At 39.2% G+C, this 22,578-nt stretch overlaps 1 protein-coding gene across 3 annotated transcripts in view; it reads left to right on the plus strand.

Annotated features, from left to right (window-relative positions):
* The window catches only part of UBE3D (ubiquitin protein ligase E3D), a 155,409-nt gene that overhangs the window by 130,596 nt on the left and 2,235 nt on the right, over positions 1 to 22,578 (plus strand). The window lies entirely within an intron of this gene.

Raw genomic sequence — 22,578 nt, forward strand, 5'->3', positions numbered from 1 at the left:
GGGAAAGGCATTTATTATTTAGAAGGCAACAGTATTAGTGCAATGCACACAACTCAGATTGTTTTTGCAAGGTCTGTTGAGTTTAAATAGAAATACAGACAGAAATGCTGCCCCATGTGTGCCATATGCTGATTTTAAAAGGTTGCTGGAAATGCTGTAACCTTTAGCCTCTCTTGACTATATTTTGCCTAGCTCAGACTCCTGAGAGCAATGTGCTAATTTATGATGATAGGTTTTATTTTCTTGTCACTGGAAATAAAACAACAACAAAACCAGTGGCTGCCTCAAATCCTCAAACTCTTGTCAGTTTAGAAGCAGCATTCCAGTAATGGGGCTTTTTGCTGCATTTGCAAATATTGCATTTCAAAGCCTCACTCTGGTCCTATTAGCGTGTAGGGAGATATTTAGAGAGTACAGAATGAACCAGTGATCGAGTCTTACATTCTTACAGTGAGTTGAAAAATTAAAAAGATTAGGTCACAAAACCCATTCATGTCCAGTCTGGGTTTCTTTTTTTCTTTCTTTCTTTTCTTTTTTTTTCTTTTTTTTTTTTTTTGCCAAAGGTTCTTGCTGTGACCTACTTCCGCAGATAAGAAAAATGATTTTGCCATCCTTCTATGACATTATGGCAATGGTGAACTGTTCCCAAGTGTCTTGGTGTAGGTGGCCTTGTGAGGATAAGCATTAATTATTTTCAGACTGCTGATGCATCACGTCTGTGGTGTCTATATTTGTCTTCTAAGAATGCATCATCACTCTCTAATTATAGGTGATCTTGTGGGATTAAATCTTTTGAGTTAAACTGACTAGAATGACACAAAATATGCATGGAAAGCAAACACTTAAAAAACCGGTGAGCTGGGCGCCTGGGTGGCTCAGTGGGTTAAGCCGCTGCCTTCGGCTCAGATCATGATCTCAGGGTCCTGGGATCGAGTCCCGCATCGGGCTCTCTGCTCAGCAGGGGGCCTGCTTCCCTTCCTCTCTCTCTGCCTGCCTGTCTGCCTACTTGTGATCTCTCTCTGTCAAATAAATAAATAAAATCTTTAAAAACAAAACAAAACAAAAAAAACGGTGAGCTGTGGTCATTGTCAAGAAGCAGACTCTGCCTCAGTGTTCAGCTTAACACTTGAAACAGTCTTCACGTTGTCAGTGTTACCGTCTGCCTAATCCCTACCATTTAAATCACTTGATGATTGAGGCCATCTTTAAGTTCTTGTAGTCAGTATGAAGACTCTGATATCCTGATTCTAATTCTTGGAATCCTATAGTGGTACCCCAACAAATAACTTTTGTAAGAAACAAAATCACCCCAGAATCCTCAGGACCCCACGTGATAGTTACTTCCTCACAGAGCTGGTAAGGGCAGTGAGGGTCTGTGCTCTTGGTATCAACTTTGAGGCCTATGTAGCAATGCTGGGCAAAGCTCCAAGCATAGGCATTTTCTGGCCAGGGTGTTTTGGTCCCATAGTAGAAGTAGTGGAGTACTGGGATAGGAAACACAGAATTCCCATCTCTTTTTAGCTCAATCCTGGAAAACATGATCTTCTCTGATATTCCTGCAGAAGTGAAATAAGCCTGGATTCTAGTTACATAATTCATTAATTTAATCATTTATTCCTTCCAGCCAACAAATGTTTATTCAAAGCCTCCTGCGTGGGAGGCAGGGACATAATAGAGATTTAGATAAGACATCACCATTTCACATGCAAGTTTGGTTTTGTGGGGAAGGGGTAAAAGAATGGTTTTTACTGGGAAAACTGAAACACTGAGCATCAGCAAGGAGAGACATGCGGTCCCCCTTTCAGTGTCTGTGTGCATGAGCAGGGGCTGCTTGGCGTGCCAGAGAGCCATGTTACGTGCAAGGTTTGGGAGTTAAAACTCACTAGTGCTTTGTCTCTTGAATCCCTCTCTACAAAGTAGTTTCTCTGGAATCAGTGGTTCAAGTGTCTGATCGATGATGAACATAAAGCTGGAGTATTTGAATATGTCAAGGATAGTGACCAAAGTGTAAGGATGCCTTTCTTGTCCACCACCTACCACTTCTAAAACTCCATGCCATTTTAAACAGTAAAGTTAGGCAGTGGGGGAAGGACTGCATCCAGTTTCGTTCCCCTACTGTGCAGCAGATGTGCCCACAGGAACAACAGCGCAGTGTGAGGTTGTCAGGTTTCCAAAAGAATTTAGCTAATGGGCTTCATTGCTTACAGACCTCGAATCCTGGAGAATCAACGTGAAGGTTAGAGACAAGTATAGAATATCCGGCTTCTGAGAGTGAGTGAGTGAGTGAAGTTTTTGTGGACCATTTTTTTTTTTTTTAACTTGGGAGTTCTAGTGCTCCACCCAAGAATGAAGCAGCAACTCCTCCATAAAGGGAAAGAAAGCAGATGTGAATGCCTGTGTTAGAAGTCAGTTAATTTAAACTTAAAGAAAAAGTTTTAGGCAAGGGAGAAGGCCAGAATATTGAAGGAGCTCTGCAGCATCTCCTCCAGAGGCATTTCTGAATAATATCTCCTGAATGACATAGGTGTACAAGTAAGCTGACTCAGGGCTGCCTCCAGGCTTAGGAGAGAATGTATTCCAGGTACCACTGTAAGATTAGGGAAGGCCTGAAAATCACGGGCAGGAAGGCTAATGTTATACAGTTCAGATTCCCCCAAGGAAAGAAATGTTTATGAATTTCAACTTTTGTAACCCGTGTCATGAGCTACTTGTTTTCTGCAAACATCAGAGTTAATAGTACCTATACCATAAACTAGTTCACAGCATTACATTTTCGGATGCATTTTTCTTTCCACTTATGAGCAACCTTTTACTTTGACCTGGAAATTTCCTTGGAGATTCAGATAGAACCACACAAATCAGTTACAAGCCTGTTCCTGGGACCTGTGGGACAAAGGGACACCCTTTGGAATTCATCTCCCTGCCCCACGCCTGTGGCTCCTCTCCCTGTGGCTGCCTCAGACCCCAAGGCTTGGTGGAATGCATTGCGAATGGGCCCAGCAAGTGTGTGGCGGTCCAGGTTGGGGGAGGGAAACCTGGCCTGACTCACGCACAGCCTGGGCCCCGGCCCTGCTCCAGTCCCGGGCTGCTTTCTCGCCCCAGGACTGTCTGTGCGTGGACTGTCTAAACATTTCCCTGAGGCCCAAATTTAATCCCCTCGGGAAGTTTGAGTTAGAGTAGGCCAGTTATGAGTTATACAAGCGGAAGAAGGGAAGGTAGGAAGAGCGTGTTTGAAAAGAGTTACTGAAATGACTCCCCACACCCACTTGCCCCCAGCATTTTTTGGGTATTTTCTTCGTCAAGTTTTTATTAAAGTATAATATGCAAGAAAGTACATAAATGTACATCAGTGAATATTTTTTAAGATTTTATTTATTTGAGAGAGAGAGAGACAAGGAGCAGGGGCAGTGAGGGGCAGAGGGAGAGGGATAAGCGGACTCCTGCTGAGCAGGGAGCCTGATACCAACACTGGGCAGGGATCGTGACCTGAGCCAAAGGCAGGCCCTTAACCGACTGAGCCACCCAGGCACACTCCTCAGTGATTTTTTAAGAAGTAGGTCCACCTGTCTAACTAGCATGCAGATCAAGAAATAATAAATGGAGTGTGGATCCTGACCTCCAAAGGGCATCCTCCACTCTGACTTCTGTCATAAGTGGTGATTATGGCCTAGTCCAAAATATCCTGTGGGTGGAGTCCTACAGGGGTGCCCTGTTGTGTCTGTCTTCTTTCAACATTAGGACTGCATGTGGCTGTCGCTCATGCGTTCCCACTGCTGTATAGTGTGCTAGTTTATGAGCATAAACTGCAGTTCATTCTTCTGTGAACAGACATTCGGGTGGTTTATAGTTTGTCGCTACTGCAAGCAGCACAGCTATGAATATCCCTGTAGAGTCTTTGGTGCTTGTGTGTTCTTTTCCGGCGGATATTTACCTAGGACGAAAATTATGGATGTTCAGCTTTAGTAGATACTTGGCAGTTTTCCGAAGTATTTGTACTAATTTAAACCCACAGGGTATATGAATTCTGGTTCCCCTAAATCATCAACCACACTCGATATTTTCTGTCTTTTTTTTTTTTTCCCTCTTTTCAGCCATTCTGATAAATGTGGTGACAGCTCATTGTGCTTTTAATTTGTTTGCCCTAAGGACTAATGAAGTTGAGCACCTTCTCTGTCGATGGGCCACATGGACATCCTTTTTGGTGTAGTGTCTACTCAGGTCTTTTGCCCATTTTTTAAATGGGGTTTCCTATCTTTTTCTTAGTGATTAGTTCTTTGTACATTTTACTCTGTCCTTACTGATGATGTGCCTGCTGGTTCTGTCCATTGCTGGGTAGAGGGTGTTGACGTCTCCAACTATGATCGTAGTTTCACCTGCTTCACCTTATACTTCTCTTAGTTTTTGCCCCATGTAGCTTGATGCATTGTTGTTATATCCCTACAGGGTAAGAATTCTTAGGTCTTCTTGGAGAATTGATCCCTTTATCATGATGGTAATAGCTCTTGCATGTCTGCTTTGTCTGAAAATAACAGCTACTCCTACTCTCTTTGATTAGTGTTACTAAAGTATGTTTTTCTCTACCCATTTACTTTTAATCTATGTGTGTCTTTCTACTTAAACAACATTTGGTTGGGTCTTATTTTTTATTCACTCTGACAACCTCTGTCTTTTAATTGGTGCATCAACACCAACATTGGTGTTGATGTTCAAAGTGATGATTTATATTAGTTGAGTTAATATCTACAAATTTGTTGCTGTTTTCTATTTGTTGCCTATATTGCTTGTTCCTGTTTTTGTTTTCCACTCCTTTTCTGTCTTTTTTGGTTTTAATTGAGTATTTTATAGGATTGCATTTTCTCTCCTGTGTTAGTGTGACAGTTATACTTTTTTAAAATACCTTTTTAGTAGTTGCTCTGGAGTTTACAATGTACATTTACAACTAATCCAAGTCCACTTTCAGATAACACTACACCACTTCACAGGTAGTGTGAATACTTTATAATAACAAAAAAATCCTAATGCCTCCCTTCTGTCACTTATATCATTTCTGTCACTCATTTCACTTGTATATACATACACCCACACAAGATATATACATAAGCATACATAATCAAATACATTGTTGCTATTACTTTTTGAACAAACCATTATCTGTTAGACCAGTTTAAAAAAAGGTTGTATTTTACCTTTACTTATTCCTTCTTCAGTGTTCTTTCTTTCTTTATGTAGGTCTGAGATTCTGACCTATATCACTTTCCTTCTAAAGAACTTTTGGAGTGCCTAGGTGGCTCAGTCGGCTCAATGTCTGACTCTTGATTTCGGCTCTCATAGTCTCAGGGTGGTGGGATCAAGCCCCAGGTTGGGTTTTGCCCTAAATGTGGAGTCTGCTTAAGATTCTCTCTTGCCCTCTCTCCTGCCACCACTCCCACCCCCACCCCCAGCTTTCATGCTCTCTCTCTCTCCAAAAAGAAAAAAAATAACTTCTTTTATAACATTGCTTGAAAAGGCAATTCTACTGGCAACAAATTCCTTCAACTTTTGTTTTTCTGAGAAAAACTTCCATTTCTCTGTCACTTTTGAAAGATAATTTTGCACGATACAGAATCTAAGTTGGTGGGCTTTTTTTTTCCCCCCTCAATACTTTAAGTATTTTACTTTACTCTTTTGCTTACATGGTTTCTGATTAAAAAGTGGATCTAATTCTTATCCTTGTTCCTCTATTGTTAAGGTTTTTTTCCCCCCCTCTTTGGCTTTTTTCAGATCTTTTCTTTATCTTTGATTTTCTATGATTTGAAAATGATGTGGCTAACTACAGTGGGGTTTTCTTCAGGCATTTAATCCTGCTTCATGTTCTCTGAGCTCTCTGTGGTTTGGTGTCTGACATTAATTTGGGGAAAATTCTCAGTCATTATTTTTTCAGGTATTTTTTCCATTCCTTTCTTCTGCTGGAGTTCTCATTACATATGTGTTTTGTAGTTGTCTCACAAGTCCACAGGATATTCTGGGTTCGGTTTTTTTTTGTTTTTTTTAATCAGTCTTTTTTTCGTTGCATTTGTTTTTCAGTGATTCTATTACTATAGCCTCAACTTCAGTGATTCTTTCCTCAGCTATGTATGGTCTACTATTAACCCCATCAAAGGCATTCTTCATTTCTGTTGTGGTGTTTTGATCTTTAGCGATTCTTTTTGCTTCTTTCTTAGGATTCCTATCTCTCTGCTACAATATACATCTGTACTTGCATGTCCTGTTTTATCAGAGTCCTTAGTGTATTAATTGTTGTTGTTTTAAATTCTCAGTATAATTCCTTCATGCCATGCCTGGTTCTGATCCTTGCTCTGTCTCTTCAAAATTCGTTTTTAACTTTTAGTATGCCTTGTAATTTTTTCTTGATAGTTAGACATGATGCACTGGGTAAAAGGAACTTCTATAAATAAGCGTTTAAGAATATGGTGGTGAGGTATATGAAGAGAGGAAGAATTCTGTTGCCCTATGATTGTCTTAGTCCCTTATTGAGCCTATGCCTCCGGACTGTGAACTACACAACTGTTTCTCAGTATTTTTTCTCCCCTCAGGTGGGACAGAATGGCTAGACCTGACTGGATTTGGCTATTTCCCTTTCCCCAGGTAAATTGGGCTCTGGTAATACCCCAGCAGGTTAGGCTGTGGTTACCTGGCATCCCCAGAAGACAGACCTTGTTAAGAAGAGAGTGCTCTGGTACTTCTGAATAGAACTTTTCTCCCTTCCCAATCTGGAAGCATGAGATGATTTTTTTTTTTTCTTGGTATTTGCTATGAGAACATTGGTAGAGCCCTAGGAGATGAATCTCACAAATTGTGGAGGCACATTATAATGGATCCCCTTGGAGTCTTTAGCTCTCAGACTTGTCCACACAGAGCCTCCAGCACTGCATCAATTATGAGTTCAGGTTTTCCTACTGTGGCACTAGTTCTCACAGCAATTTCTGCTCCAGTAAGCCATAACTCCCTGTACTCTCTTGTCTCTCCAGTCTTAGAGGTAGTCTTAGAGGTAGTGTCCACCCCACTCATCTTGATCCAAGAAGAGTCATTGATTTTTCAGTCTGTTCAGCTTTTTACTTGTTTGTATGGACTGGCAACTTCTAAGCTCCTCACATGTGGAACCAGAAACTAAAAGCTCCTTCAATATTTTTTTGTTTCAATAAACATTAATTCAGTACAGTTTGGATATGAAATGCATTTATTAAGCAGATGAACTCCTAAGTTTAAAATATGAAAATTTTTTTTTTTGCCAGTCTTCTCCAACTATACTCTGGCGGTGAGGAGGGGGTTATTGAGGTCTCTTTTTCTTTCCTTCTTTCAGTAATATGTAATATTTAATGAAATGTGCAGCTCTTAAAAACTCAGATGAGTTTTGACAGTTGTATTTATACTAGGTTTCTTGGCCTTGGCACTATTAACATTTTGGACTAGATAATTCTATGTTTTAGGGAAGCTGTCCTATTCATCCCTGGCCTCTCCCTACTAGACACCAGTAGTATCCCCCTAGTCATAACAATCAAAAGTGCCTCCAAGCATTGCCAAATGTCCCCTGGGAGGCAAAATCACCCCAGTTTAGAACCACTGATATATAGCCATGTACCTAATGTTGAGAAAAGAAGATATAGATCATATCCATTCCTCCAGAAAGTTTTCTTTAGATTCTTTCATTAATCTACCTTCCCTCCAAAAACATGGTATCTGATTTGTATCATCTTAGGTTCATTTTGCCTATGTTCAAACTTTGCATAAACTGGATCATATGCTGTGTATTTTTTTGGTCTGGTCTCTTTCACGTAACATGATGTTTTTACAATTTATCCATGTTACTGCATTTATCAGTGGTTTATTCTTTTTCGTTGCAGAATAGTCTTCCATTGTATGACTATGCCATAATTTGTTAATAATATTCTGCTGTTGATGGCCACTTGGATGGTTTCTGATTTGGGGTTCCTGTGCATAAGTCTGCTACAAATACTTTGTGGATGTCTTTTTGTAGACATGTTTTCATTTCTCTCAGTAAAGATCTAGGAATGGCATTTCTAGGTTGTGGGAAGATGTACATTTAACTTTCCATAAACTGCCAAACCCTTCTGCAAAGGGTTCTGCCATTTTATGCTCGCAGAAGGTATGTCTGAGTGTTGTAGTTGTTCCAAGTCATCATCTACAACATCATTTGGTGTTTTCAGTCTCTTTTATTTTATCTGTTCTGGTGGGTATCTCATGATTTTTGTTTGCATTCCCCGGATGACCTAAGATGTTGAATACCTTTTCAGGTGCTTTCTGGCCATTCATCTTCTTTTTTGAAGTGTCTTTTAAAGTCAGTTTATGATTAATTTGTAGGAGTCCCCATTATACTTCCTACCCCACATAGTAGTCTCAGAGGAACCTGCTTCTGTGCCTCAGGGACTGAGAAACCTTTTGCCATCTGAATATATTTGGGCCAAATTATAAAAAGCATTGTGAAATATACCCTTTCTTTTTTTTTTTTTTGTTCTCTCTGTTTCCAAACATACTGTGAGGTTTAGAGAGTATTTTCCTTTAGTGAGATCAGAAATACTACTAATGAGCCAGACAAGTATATGAAACCACTTCTGTTTTCTTTGGGATAGTCTTTGAATGCCCGCATCCTCACACAACAATCAGCCCTATGTCATCCTTCCACAGTTTTGACAAATTACCAGCAGGGACCTGTCCCCACACAAGGCAGTGAGTCACCTTTGTAATTCTATGTCTAAGAGAGGTTCTTGGTGAGTCTTTTTCTGGAAGCATTCTTTTACTCATACAGGAATGTCTTTACCTAGTTAAAAAAAAAAAGTACTCTATGGAGAAAGATGCCTTTTTCCATCTAAGTTCTCAAAATAGAACTAAGCTATTCCCTTTTAATTCCAGTGGAAAAGGAAGGGACTCATGAGCTTTCTTTGTTTTTAGTTTCTGTCCACCAAAATAATTTGTTGCTAATGTGGTATTTTTTTTAAAACCTGTTCCCTTGCTGACCAGACAAAAAGATTCATCTCTGAATTGTTTAGGACCTGGTTTCTGAACAGGCTGCCAGGGTGCTTGAAGCTTGGTGTTTTCTCATTGAGCTTTGAAAATGGAATATGCTGAGTCCCAGAGGAAAGTGTCTTATGTATACATGAGGTAACAGGTACAAAGTGTAATCTGTAGTTGTGATCTCTAAATACCATCCCCTTTTTAAAGGAACCAGGTTCCTTGGGAAAATGGCTGATTTTTATGTCTAGGATATGAAATATGTAAGGTGAGGCTGAGTCCTCCCGAATCCTTCCTACCAGCAGGCAAAAAAAAAAAAAAGAAAGAAAGAAAGAAAGGGAAGGTAAACAAATGAACAAACAAAAAGCTATTATAAACTACTAGGATCCTATCAATAGGACTCAGGCTCCAAGGTGGAAAGACTCTCACGGACCAAGAAAGTACAAGTTGAGTATCAATAAGCATAATGACTGCATTGGATTAAAGCATATCAAATATATTTTAAATGCATGAGTTCATAATGACAAAAAAACTACAAAAACAGTCACCATATTCCAGTCTATGGGAAACCCGACAAGACAAAAAAAAAATCCGCTTTCTTTGAAACATAAAAAGCAAAAGGAGAAAAAGGGAGAGAAGGGGACCTTATGATTTAAAAGACACATGAATTGTAATGGGAGCATATTTGGATTCCGATTTGAACAAACAACTACTAAAACATTTTATGGGCTAGTTGTGGAAATTTGATCACCACCTGGATATTTACATTAAGAAATTATTAGTGTTTTAGATGTGATCATGGCATTGTGGTTTTATTTTTATAGTAGTCTCCTTTTAAAGATATATACTGAATTATATACAAAATAGTAAGTCTAGGATTTGCTTCAAGAGTTGTGGCAGGGATTTGGATGAAACAGAATGGCCTTGAGCTGGTAATTATTGTTTCTGAGTAACATTTATGGACTTACTATACTGTCCTCTTTACCGGGAAATGTTAATATCTGAAATTTTTCTTAAAAACAAAAAACTCTTAGGTGTCTTGCAGATTGCTGATGTCATGGGTTAACTGGTGGAAGTTTGAAAAGGGAGGGATGGCTGATAGGGATCACTGGACTTGAGTAAGGAGCCCTATCCTGCTGGGTTTCTTTATAGGGTTTTCAGAACAACAACATCAGTATCCCACTAAATCAACCTGCACCCAACAATTTTCTCTTCCTGTTTGTTTATTAACATCATATTAATGTTAAGAACCGAGGGTTCTTGAGAAAAGCAATGAGATTATACACCCTTATCTCATACTAGGTTTTGGTTGCCCAAATGGCCTTACTGAGGGACTGCCATCTGGACCTACTTATTTCTTATGGCTTAGAAAGATGAAGACCTCTCAGGGAAAGAAATTTCAGGGAAACTTCTAAAAAAGCATTGTTTCTTTTCAGACATTTTTTACCCCTAAATCAATGGAAAATAGAAAGCATTTGTCAAAAGTGATTAAAGCCTATACTGAGTGGAATAGTTCAGAGACCACAGCACACCCAGTAGAATACTTGTTTATGCTCACAGCCTTTTAGCAATCGAGGTATGTTAAAGACACCCAAAACAATATGTGAGTTTCAAAATTTGCTTCATTCCCCATCGAAACATAATGTATTTTTTCTCTCTTGATTGACTTGGACAAGTTAGAGTCATTACTCTCATCAGATCAAAACTTATGTTTTCATGTCTCCTCTTAAAACTCTAATCCTGCAAAAATTATTTCTCATTTCGCTGTGAAATAACCCTAGATACTTGATGTTCCATTTTGTAACTTAACCATTCATGAATTTCAGACCTTTTTCAGGCAAATGGAGGAAAGATTTTTGACTAAGTAAGCTTTCTCAAACACGAGTATGGAGAAGAGATCACCTGTTGGGAGCCAGTCACAAACATGACAAGTGTCTGGTGTAATCCTTGACCAACAGAGGAGGAGGGTGACCCCTTATAGATGAAGAAACTAAGGCATGAAGACCTGACCATGTTGTCTCTGGAAAATACATGTGTTCTTTCTCCTAAACCAAGGCTGTCTGTCTCAGGTAGATGTTGTGTCAGCCCTGACTTGCATTGAATCTTCATTTAGTGATGCCAGCTCACAGAACTTGCATTTTTTGGACAGATGCCAAGATCCAGGTTTCATAATAAATTAAAGGCCAGCATTTTGTGGCAGTTAGCTGATTTTAAAGGATGCTGGTATTTCCCAACAAAATATAGTTGAACTTTGGTCATTTCCAAGTATTTGATGCCCCAGTAGCCAGAATAGTCTAGTCCACATTATAATGAATGAGTGGTAATATGTTGTGTTTATATCCACTAATGCATTCCCACTGTTTTACCAAAGATCTTGAATAATCGGCCAGGCTCTTCTTTGTAGTTAATATTATGATACAGTTTAAATATATTTGATAAGGGCCCGATTGTTGTACATGCAGCCAAATAATTTCATGTATTAAAGACTCAATTGCGTAGTCTTTCATCCTGCATTCAGAGCTGAATTTTTAAGTAGTTTATGTCCCTAGCAAAGGATATGCTAGTTATCCTGGGGTTACTCCCCTGTGAGTGCCACCCATTACACACCTCCGGAGAATACCTACACAATCCTGTCAGTGGCCTCTGGGCTTGGGGTTATTTTCCACATAGCAGGTGATATTTTGCACTAAGCCTTCTACATTCTGTATTTGCAAATACCATAGGTTTGCAATATTTCTTCAATATCTGCAATTTTGGCAACTGTCACTGGTAAATGTTATTGTTACTTAGGGTAGTGTAAGCAAAAAAAAAAACAAACACCAAAAACCACACACAAAAAAAACAGCCTTAGTTAAACTTTGGAATATATATATATATATATATATATATATATATATATATATGCCATTTGTACTTCTTTCTTTACAAATAAAGAAGCATAGGGGCACCTGGGTGGCTCAGTGGGTTAAAGCCTCTGCCTTCGGCTCAGGTCGTGATCCCAGGGTCCTGGAATTGAGCCCCACATTGGGCTCTCTGCTCAGCAGGGAGCTTGCTTCCCCCTCTCTCTCTGTGGAGAGAGAGGTGGAGGTGCCTCTCCACCTACTTGTGATCTCTGTCAAATAAATAAAATCTTTAAAAAAAAAAAAGTAAAGAAGCATAGATTCATTCATGAACAGCAGACAGAAGGAGATACATCTGTAGCAATATTTATAAAATACATGAAACATTTAGGTATAGCAATAATAATAATAATCTCTATTCATTTATTGAGGGGTTCATCTGTTCAGGGGCTGCCAGGCCATTTACATTCTTTATCACTTATCCCTAAAGCCTTCAGTGGTCAGAGTAAGAGGGAGCCAAGGGTCTCATTGGTCATTTGGCTCAGAGGGTGGGGGCAGGGTGAAGGATGGGGGGTGTAGGTTGAGTCTCAGCTTTCCCTTAGTCCAGAGTCTAGATCTTTGCTCTTCTACAGCTTGTAGCTGTGTGCAGACTGGTGCCTTCTCATACTAATCTGTTTTTATATTACTCTGTTTACTATAATCTATCTACAGCTTTCCAGTCTTTCCATATCAATTAGAGTTCACCTTCCTGTACCTTCCTAATATCCCTCTGATCTTGTGGCTTCTCCTGGAGCTTAGATGGTGTGCATAAAACTTATGACTCTGAACCTTGATTATTACACGTCCTTTTCTAGTCCCAGACCCTCAGCTGTTCTAGATGTGAAGAAACCCCATAAGCAGTTCCATGTAAAAGAGCCCCTCTTTGTTTTCTTGGAGCATAAAGTGAAAAAAGGCTAAGTTTGAAGTAAAACATCACATAGCATTATCCTCTTCAGTGTGTTCCCCTCTGTCAGTGCAAGAGTTTACTTTTGTTTCATTTTGTAGTTATAACATCCCCATAAGCCATTCTCTACCTGCCCTTTAAAATAAATAGATGAATTAACAGTTTTGTGATCCTGTTTATTTCTAGCAACTCCGAATAACTGGCTTAAGAAATAAATGCTCTTTATTTAAAAATGGATATATTACCATGTTTTCCTTTTTATAGATTTATGTGTTCTCAAATATTATATTTTCAAAGTAATGTCTAAGTAGTAAATAGCCAAAGAAAATAAGCATCTGGTTACAATTTGATCCCTTTCTTGCCAATCCTTAATTGTTACTCAGTGATTCCAAGTCATAATCTTTTTTACTGAACTGCCTAAACTATGCCAGTATAACTCATCCTGTTTTTTAAACTTAGAGACAAAAATTCCTTTCTGAGATTTTGTGCCAATTTTTCATCTGTCCTTTTGGCTCTCCTCATTTGCTAGAGCTTTCTCTTCTAATCAAAGAATTATTTTCTCTTTACAAGAAAGGCTTTAATCTGGATTCTAGCTCTTCTTTCTCTTATTGATGTCTAATCCAAAAGAAGTAATCTACTTTCTTCTTAAGAAATAGAGTGCCTGCATCATTTTAACTGCTATGAAATCTGGCTTAAAATTGGAATATTATGGATTCTTCCCTCAACTAAAGTTACTATAGCAATTATCTCTTAACCATAATTAGGTAGAACGGAGCTTTTATGATGGAATGAATACTAGGCTCAGAAATAAAGACCTGTTTGCAAACCCAGTCTTGTTCCTTGCTTATAGTAGTGAGCAAAAGTTACTTATCTTCTCTGAATCTTGGTTTCTCTTTTATAATTTGGGGACAATTAAATTAGATATTTAATTCAAGTGGATTTTGTAAGGATTTAGTGAGATGAAACTGTGCCTGGCACTTAATTTTTTTTACTGCATAAAAAACATTAACATTTACTAAAGATCTTTTATAAACTATTAAAAAAAGAAATTAAACCCTGTTGGTAGGTAAAGAAAAAAGATGTGAATTCAGTTAACCAATTCACAAGAAAAGCAAATTATTAAATAAACATTTGGGAGAATGTTTAAACTCAGAGCAATTAAATAAATTCAAAAAGCACTGAGATGTCATTTTTTAAATTAGTGCCGATTAAAAAATAAAGACCTAAGGGTGATGACATTGCCAGTTGTTGGTGCATCTCATTGGAAAAAATACGCATCAAATTATAACAATATTTATACCTTTCAATCTAGTAATCCCACTTTGGAGAGTCAATCCTAAAGGAATATTATAAAATATGGGAAAAATCTAGAAACATAAAACTGATTAACCATTGCTTATGAGCTTAATAAACTTGGGAACAATGTAAGTTTGTAATGGATTAAGTTCGGATGAATTATTTTACGCTGTTAAAATAAAAATAGGGACGCCTTGGTGGCCCAGTCCATTAAGCGGCTGCCTTCGGCTCAGGTCATGATCCCAGTGTCTTGGGATCAAGTTCCACATTGCGCTCCTTGCTCAGCAGGCAGCCTGCTTCTCCCTCTGCCTCTGCCTGCCACTCTGCCTGCCTGTGCCCTCTCTCTCTGACAAATAAATAAATAAAATCTTTTAAAAAATATAAATAATAAAAAGAATACTCACTAAGCAACATATACAAATGTTTATGATATCAAAAAATACATACTTACGATAACAGATATGAAAAAAGTACATCTTAAAACTATGGAGAAATAGATCCAGGTGACAGTTTTTTTTTAAAGATTATTTATTTGAGAGACAGGAACAGAGACGGAGTGGGAGTAGAGGGAGATGGAGAGAGAATCTTCAAGCAGACTCCCTGTTGAGTGCAGAGGCCAATGTGGGGTTCAGTCCCGACCCTGAGATCATGACCTAAGCTGAAATCAAGAATCGGTCACCGACTGAGCTACCCGGGTGCCCCTAGACACAAGTGATAATTACGTTAGATTATTATAGCATATGTTTTTTTCTTTTTTCCTGTTTCTCCAAATATTTTGTAAGGTGATATTACTGTTTGTTTAAGGTAATATTACTTTTAGGAGTAAAATTAGAATTTAAGTCTAATGTATTCAGTCTGAAAAAAAATATTTAGTGAGTGCTTATTATGTGCCTAGAAAATCTGCTGTGACATTTTGAGTCTAAAAACATGCCAGAATCTTTCTTCATTATTTACTCCAGAGCAATAAAAAAGGCAAAAAAGAATGTGCTTAGTGGACTATTTTGAATAAGTAGTTCATATACAAACTAAGATTTAAGGTGCTACTGTGTGTAACTTAAGTGTTTAATACTAGGCTGTCAGCCCAACCGCATTAAATGTGATGGTATTCTGTCTCACGATAGCCATCTGCTTTCGGACTCCTTCCAAAATCAACTGACTGGCTTAGTCAGGTCATTCCACGGAGGAAAATGGGATCTCAGTGATATATTGACCAGAACATCAATGTGGGCAAGATTTTTAATAATGCATCTGAAAGCTACATGTAGAGGTAACTGGACTAAAGTAAGCTAGACAAGGTCATTTGCCAAGAATTGAAGCATGTTTTTATTGTTGAAATTTTTATTGAAATCATTGTAGATTCACTTGTAGTTATAAGAAATAATGTCAGAAATTGCTTGTGTACTTTGCCCAGTTTCCCCCAATGGAAACATCGTACAGAACTATATAGTATGGTGTCACAACCAGGATATTGACATGGTACCGTCTCTCCCATCTCACTCACATTTCTCTGGTTTTATTTTACTTCTTTGTGTATGTGTGTACATGTGTATGTTGTTCCATACAATTTTATCACCTGTGTATGTTTGTATTTCTACCTCCACAGTGAAGACATTGAGCAGTTCTATCAGCATTTCAACCAGGATTTATCCTATTGCCCTATAGTACTCCTACCATCTCTCCCCTCCCCACCACCCCTAGCCCCTGGCATCTGCTACCCTGTCATATATTGTAAAATTTTCTCATTTCAAAATGTTGCATACATTGAAACACAATAGAAAATCCAGAAAATAAACCCACAAGTGTATGGTCAATTAATCTTCAACAAAGCAGGAAAGAATATCCAATGGGAAAAATAGTCTCATCAACAAATGATATTGGGAAAACTGGACAGCTACATGCAAAAGAATGAAACTGGACCACTTTCTTACACCATACACAAAAATAAATTCAAAATGGATCAAAGATCTAAATGTGTGACCTAAAACCATAGAAATCCTAGAAGAGAACATACGTGGTAGCTTCCTTGACATCAACCATAGCAACTTCTTTCCAGATAGGTGTCTTGAGGCAAGGGAAACAAAAGCAAAAATACACTGTTGGCACTACATCAAAATAAAAAGCTGCTGCACAGGGAAGGAAATAACAAAACTAAAAGGCAACTTATGGAATGGGAGAAGATGTTTTCAAATGATATATCCAATTAAGGGTTAGTATCCAAAATATATAAAAACCTAAAATTCAACACCCAAAAAACAAATAATTCAATTAAAAAATGGTCAGAAGACATGAACAGACATTTCTCCAAAGAAGACACAAGATGGCCAACAGATACATGAAAAGATGCTCATCATCAGTTGTCATCAGAGAAATGGAAATCAAAACTGCGAACTGAAAACAATAAGATACCACCTCAACACCTGTCAGAATGGCTAAAATTAACACAAGAAACAACAGGTGTTGCCGAGGATATGGAGAAGGGGGAACCATCATCTTACATTGTTGGTGGGAATGCAAATTGGTGCAGCCACTGTAGAAAACAGTATGGAGGTTCCTCAAAAAGTTAAAAATAGAACTACCTTATAATCAAGCAGTTGTACTACTGGGTATTTATCCATGGGGCTCTCTATAGCCCTTTCCCTAAAAAGTGTGGTAAATCAACTTGTGCCTTCTTCCTGCTTGGCAAAATTCTTCACTCACGCACCTGAATAGTTCTGGCCCCAGGACCATCCCTCACAGCATTACAATTCTGCCTCCTTAATGTGTTCATAGCACTTTGTCACTGTTAACCAGGGGGACTCACAGCCACAGCCTCACAAGCTAGTCTCTCCTGCATCCCTGACAGTAGGGTCAGAAAGCATTTTATCTGGCATGTTTCTCACTTGCTTGCCTTTCAGAAGAATTACTATGTATGAGTAAAATAGGAATTTAATATATCTAAGCAGACTGAAAAAAGATCTAAACAGACTGAAAAAAGTCTGTTTAGATGGCAGAAACCAGTCATCTGCTATAGGCAGGGATTTTATTTCCCAGGCGAGTTCAGGGTTCAGATCCCCACCTGGGATTTCTAATTGGACTGATACCCCATGTATATTGCTCGTGCATGTCAATAGTGAGAAAGACAAGTAAGAACGAGCATAGTTTTCTTGAAAAATTACTTAGTAAAGTGGTTTTGCTGCTAAATAGTTGTCTTAATATTGGAGGAAAACACTCCTGTGTTTCGGAGCTCTGATAACTCTAGTTCTGACAGAACTTATGTGGTCTGATGCCTGTCACCAACGGGACAGCACAGTGGGGTTTTCACAGCCCCATGTCCATGCCTGCGCTGGTACTGTGAGTTCCCCCCTGCTGACTTCCTGCGGTAGTTATTCTGTAGGAATGAGAAACTCCAAAGACTTTTTGATTCGTGAGTGGTGGTGTATGTATTGTGGTGTACAGTTTTATATCATGCAGTTGAACACCCACCCAGAATTAATTTATTTTAACAAATGCATCTTGTGCTTGAGGCCATATATTTTCATGTCGCATGTAAAGACTCCCGCTATCTAAATGTTGTCCCCATGCATCTGCTGTCATTAGCCCACTTACTGGGTTTGCTTCCCAGAACTGGAAGCTTCAGTGCTGGCATCAGAACTCATGGTTCACAACAGTGTTACAAGAGCACCGTCCAGTTTCAGCAGTATTTGCCACTGTCCCCTTATTCTGCAAGAACTGATGAGAATGTTAAGGCTGGAGTCTACTTGCTTGGGGGAGTAGGACCAAGATCCAGTAACTGTCGAATCAGTCCACGTTTGCAGCCCTGTCTAGAGAGGAAAGGGCACCAGTCTTCCTCCCTTCCCCGCACGTAACCTCTCTTCTGATACTTGACATACTGTGGACTTCCCACCTAGATGTCCACTGCAAAACAGTCATGCTTACCTGCTTCCCCCGTTGATGAAAATTGGCAGGCTTTTTATTTACATGTAAGTTATCATAGTGCATCCATGGCTTAGAGAAAATACAAGGTCAAGGTTTCAAATAATTCACAGATGTCCTTCTTCTTTTTTCCTGCTTTCTAAAAGCCCTTACTGATTTTATGCAGACCGTGGAGTTGGAAGACTGTGCCGATGTTCCCTTAGTCTAGAGTTTCAGTCTACAGTTAAGTGGACACATAATTGCTGTCATTTTAGAGGGACAGGCTCTTCTTCCTCATTGATTTGTTTCTCTGGTCTTTTTTCATCCCTCCTGCTTGCTAGTTATTCCTTTAGCAAGCCACCGCCCGTGAGAAGGAAAGAGTGTTTGCCACGCCGGGCCGTGCCAGCTTTTTGCCTCCCCGTCAACACAGTATTCATAATCAGAGTAATAATGACCTCTCTCAGGGTCCTGCCTCAGAAATCATCCTTCCTTTCATAACTCAAGAATAGTTTTTTTCCTCCCAGCAGGCATTAGGCATCCATCTTAAACTTATCCCGCCTTATTAGAATCATCTCGTTCCCGGGCTGTCTCCCCCACTGGCAAGTTAGCACCGTGAGAGAGGATGCCTTCTCAGTGTGGTCTGTGACTGGGTCAATCGCTGGCACCTAGACGACATGCCACGATTCAGTGACTTGAATGAATAAAGCCAGCCTGTGGCCCCAGAAGGGAATACCTTATCCTATTTACCCAACTTAAAAAGTAGAGTCCAGGAACTATCAGTCAGCATGGGCTGGACCCATGCTGAATTAGTGAGTTAGTAAAAATGGCTTCATGTTATGTAAGATGTTACATATATTTGACAAGTGCTTGAAAGAGTCATTTTCTGATTTTTTATATTTACATTTTATTTTTTATTCTGTAAATGAGGTTTGATTTTAGAAACTTGTTTTATAATATAAAGTATAAACTCTCTTTTCCATGCCATTAAAGCATTCTGTTTCAGAACATAACTTTGAACATGAGCCATACCTACACAAAAATACATATTGAAGGCATGCTTTTATACATTTATTTTTTAAAGTCTACAGCACCCTTGAAAAGGAACATTTGGGTATGGCTGTGCTTATTCTAAAGAGTCTTTTCTAAAGCTTACAGTTATTCTGAAGTTCACATTTTCCAGTATTTTCTGTTTTATCTGTCTTGTTTAGCACACCTCAGAGCACTTAGATAGCCTTTGCTTTTAATGCTAATGTTATCTTGTGCAGCCTACCTTAACAGCATATTTTTTTACTGATTGAAATTTCAAATCTGTGTTGAAGAATTGAATTTAATAATATGAATTTGTTAACTAAGATGAAAGAACACTAAAAAGTGTTTAACATATTACATAAATTTATGGACGCATTTTAAACTTAACATCTGGTCAAGATATCATATCAGCCTAGCCCTGTTTGTTGTGGTTGAAGAAGATTGTTTTTAGGTGATGACTCACAGCAGAAACATTTATTTTTAGACCTCTTAACGTCCTCTCCCTCTTCCTATTCCCAGCTTTCCCAATTCAGGTGCACAGAATATGGAGACTCCAGAGACTCCAACCTTATAGCCAACAGGAAAGAATCCCTCTTTTCCTGTTTTTTTTTTTTTTTTTTTTAAAGACTTTATTTATTTATTTGACAGAGAGAGAGAGATCGCAAGTAGGCAGAGATGCAGGCGGGGGCGGGGGCGGGGGGGAGTGGAAGCAGGCTCCCTACTGAGCCCAATGCGGGCCTTGATCCCAGGACCCTGAGATCATGACCTGAGCCAAAGGCAGAGGCTTAACCCACTGAGCCACCCCTGCACCAACTTTCCCTGTTTTATGATAATAATACATACTTTTGTAACTATATGTTCCAGAAATGTAACAGTGGAGCCTGAAGCTGTAGCTTTACTTTTGAGAATAAAACTAAAAAGATGAAATACAGGGAGTTTTCTCAGTGTAATGAAACAAAATTATCCTCAAAATAAATGGCAGTTATGGAAAACAATTTTTGCTGTCATGGATAAAAGTTAGAGAACACAAAATCAGTGTTTGACATACATTAACTCACAGTGTTTTAAATAAAAAGAAGCTAAAGTGCATTATACAGTAACTGTTCCTAAGGATGATTGCAGTTTCTTGTTATGAAGTCCGCAAAATACGTTACATACTTAGCAGGCAGAACTATGAAAACCAGAGATGAAAAAAGACATAATAGGTCAAATTTTAAAGTTTTTCTTTTTAGGGCCAGGGAGTGCAGCGCCATTTTGAATTATTTAATCAGCACAGTCTCTTATGCAGCTGTTCCATCCCAAGTTCATATTCACAGGCATGCAAAAGAAAATAAACCTTTGATATTTGAAGCAATAATGAAGATTAAAAGTCCCCAAACCTCTGCAGTTTACCTCGTTCATCTGAAAACTTCTAGTGGGAAAAGCATGCATTGAGAATCAAAATTTCTTCCTCAGTCTGTGATTGCCACTTAATAGCTCTGTCTCCTGAGTGAGACACTTAATTTTTCTGAGCTTCTGTTTCTTCATTTGGTTTATGTAAATCACAGGTTGTGCCAAGGGTGAATACATTCCAAAGAGGCTTCCTATGCTATGAAGTGTTTTGCAAGTGTTGGGTAGATCCTGTTATAATTCCCATTTTGCAGATGAGGAAGGGCTGAGAGAGACTGCTGACAAGTTTGTTGAAGGTCACATGATTGGCGAATAAAGATCTAGTTTTAAGGCACCTGGGTGGCTCAGTTGTTAAGCATCTGCCTTTGGCTCAGGTCATGATCCCAGGATTCTCGGATCAGGCCCTGCCTCAGGCTCCCTGCTTGGGGGCTCCCTGATCTGCGGGAAGCCTGCTTCTCCCCTCCCTCCCCCTACTTGTGTTCTCTCTCTGTGTGTCACTCTCTGTCAATCTTTTAAAATAAGAGAGAAATCTATTTTTAAGATCCCGTGTCTATAATGTTGATATTTTTCAGCATCAGTACTATTGACATTTTAGGACTGATAATTCCTTTCTTGTGGGGGCGCTGTCACGGGCGGCATCATATGTCTAACAAAACCCTTGGCCTCTACCTCCTCGATGCCAAGAGCATCTCCCAATTTATGATAACCAGAAATGTCCACAGGCGCTGCCCCATGTCCCCTGGCAGGCAAAATCACCTCAAGTTGAGAACCACTGGTCTGTGATGTGAGAGCTGAAGTTATTAACCACTTGGATGATGACATTTATCAGTATTACCATTATTCTGAGTGGTTCCTGATCGGAACACTCCATGACATAGCAATTTTCCAAATTTTTAATTAAAAAAGGAGATACCTGATTTTCATCCATGGTTTCCCTATTTCTGAATATGAACAGGGGCATTGTCGTCTCTGGAAGGTCCCCGTGAACCGTTCCTACAGAGGCAGAGACACTGTCTATAGTGAGCCAGAAGTCACACTGAGCGACCTTCCCCTCTAATTCTGTGGCCAGCCCCTCAGGGGCCCCATTGTTGTCTCTTGAACTGCCGCTTCTCCTCTGGTAGATGCATGGACCCCTGATATCACTGAAGAGGCACAAGAGAGAAACCCATGTATTTTCATACCCATGATCTCGTTTAATCTTCACAGTAAGCCCTTGAAGTTTGTATCTATTGTCTGCATTTACATTTTGTTTAGAAATCTTAATAACCTCTCTTCCTGGCCTGCTCCTTCAACTTTGGTGTCCTCACTGCAGAACCTGATAGAGAAAACTCAGCAGGAAGTTGATATGGAAACTCAGCAGGTGCCTTTCTCACCAGCACTGGATGAAGAGTAACATCCTTCTGAATTACTCAACATAAAGCAGATGCTTTCTGCCCTGCATGACTCTTCCTTTTTCCTTTCCCCTTAACAAGTATCATTAAATACATGCCTCCTTTGACTGCATTTTGGGGACTTAAGAACCAACTGTCCAAGAGCTGAATGTGTTTATTTCTGTTGCTCACTCTTCCCTCTGCCCAGCAAGGCCAAGCATGAGCTTGCCAGGCCTCCCACACTCCCCCATCGTTGTCACTAATCTGCAGTCTGCTCTCTTCCTGATACTGGCACACTTCCCAATTTATTATCACCACTGAATGAAAGCATTCTAAACTTCTATGCTTAGCTTTATTGTTTGTTTCTCTGTGGTTTAAAACTGTTGGGAAAATAGATGTATTTGATCTGGGCCTCATTCAATTTGTAAGTAGACTTGCCTGGATTTTTTTTACACACTAAGTTTTAAGATCAGCTGCTACTGACAAGCACAATAAATATACCTGAATGTGATGAAAAGCATTGGCATGACTGAGGAGAGGCTAGCCTTGAGGAACTGGACTTGCCCGGGAATCTTCAGGACTCAAAATTCTGCTCAAGGAAGGCCCAAAACAGTCATTGGGACCAGTGATTCCCGAAGAAGACTGGATCACTTCACAGCAGTGCAATCCGAGTGTCAATTAAACTTTTATTTATTTTTTTCTTTAAAGTGCATGTGAATCATGTTAGTTACTCCATGGTTCATTAAAAAAGGAGTAATTGGCTCCCGCTGTAAAATGGCAGTGTCTGGCCCCATGAAGAGTCATTTTTCATTCT

Source organism: Mustela erminea, chromosome 4 (assembly GCF_009829155.1).
Source record: "Mustela erminea isolate mMusErm1 chromosome 4, mMusErm1.Pri, whole genome shotgun sequence".
Lineage (NCBI taxonomy): Eukaryota > Metazoa > Chordata > Mammalia > Carnivora > Mustelidae > Mustela > Mustela erminea.